Below are 1,157 nucleotides of genomic sequence, written 5' to 3'. Positions count from 1 at the left end.
GGAGCGAGGGCTCCAAGAGGGGTTTCTCCAGGGCCGGGCCGAGACCGGCGGCGGTCGCCGGCACTCGAACGCTTGTCACCCGCGGCTCAGCCGGCAGACTCGGGCGTTGCCCGGCGGCCCTGGCCGTGGCCGTTCTGCCTCCTACCTATCGCGCACGGCGCTTCCGACTGCCAGAAGCCGCGCGAAGCCGCTGCTTGCCCGCAGGCTCCGGTGGCCGTTGCCGACTGGAGCGAGGGCTCCAAGAGGGGTTTCTCCAGGGCCGGCCCGAGACGGGCGGCGGTCGCCGGCACTCGAACGCTTGTCACCCGCGGCTCAGCCGGCAGACTCGGGCGTTGCCCGGCGGCCCTGGCCGTGGCCGTTCTGCCTCCTACCTATCGCGCACGGCGCTTCCGACTGCCAGAAGCCGCGCGAAGCCGCTGCTTGCCCGCAGGCTCCGGTGGCCGTTGCCGACTGGAGCGAGGGCTCCAAGAGGGGTTTCTCCAGGGCCGGGCCGAGACGGGCGGCGGTCTCCGGCACTCGAACGCTTGTAGGGCCGGGGTTTGGGAGTGGAGCCTGCCGTGGCTCCCCCCCCCTCCCCACGCCCGTTAACAGCAGCCATCCGCGGGCACGTTGCAGAGAAGCCTCTACGGCAGTCCGGCTCTGCCGGTGGCCAAGCCGCGTTGGGCTTCTGCTGTCGACGCTGCCCGCTCGCTCGCTCGCACGCAGGGCCCCGCGCCTGTGCTGCCCAGCCCTGCCCGAGGTTCGGGGTTCGGGGGCCGGCGCGTGCGGCCGTCGCTGTCCCAGGAACCGTGGCCGTGGGGCCTCCGCTTCTCCTCCGTTCCCCTTCCCTTTCCTGATCGATGAGGCTTTTCGGGTGGCGTCGGAGAGGGCCCCCGGCGGGCCGGGTCTTCCGTACTCCCCGTCATAGGGAGCCACGGCGGGGCTCCGGTGTTCGGGCCGGGCGGTCTCCTTTCCAATGTCGCTTCCCGTCTCGTGCGAGGTGTTGTCCCCTTCCCTCCGAGCGGCGCGGACCGTGACGAGCAAAGAGACGGCGGTGGTGGAAGCGGCGGGGCGCGTGCCTCCCCGTGTCACCCCGCACCCCCCCCCATCCCGCTACCTGCTCGGTTGGGGTTCCTCGGGCTTCTTTACCGAACCGGGCTGTGTGACGGCCGCGCGGC

Source organism: Opisthocomus hoazin, unplaced genomic scaffold (assembly GCF_030867145.1).
Source record: "Opisthocomus hoazin isolate bOpiHoa1 unplaced genomic scaffold, bOpiHoa1.hap1 HAP1_SCAFFOLD_81, whole genome shotgun sequence".
NCBI classification, from domain to species: Eukaryota; Metazoa; Chordata; class Aves; order Opisthocomiformes; family Opisthocomidae; genus Opisthocomus; species Opisthocomus hoazin.
This window is presented reverse-complemented; position numbering follows the sequence as displayed.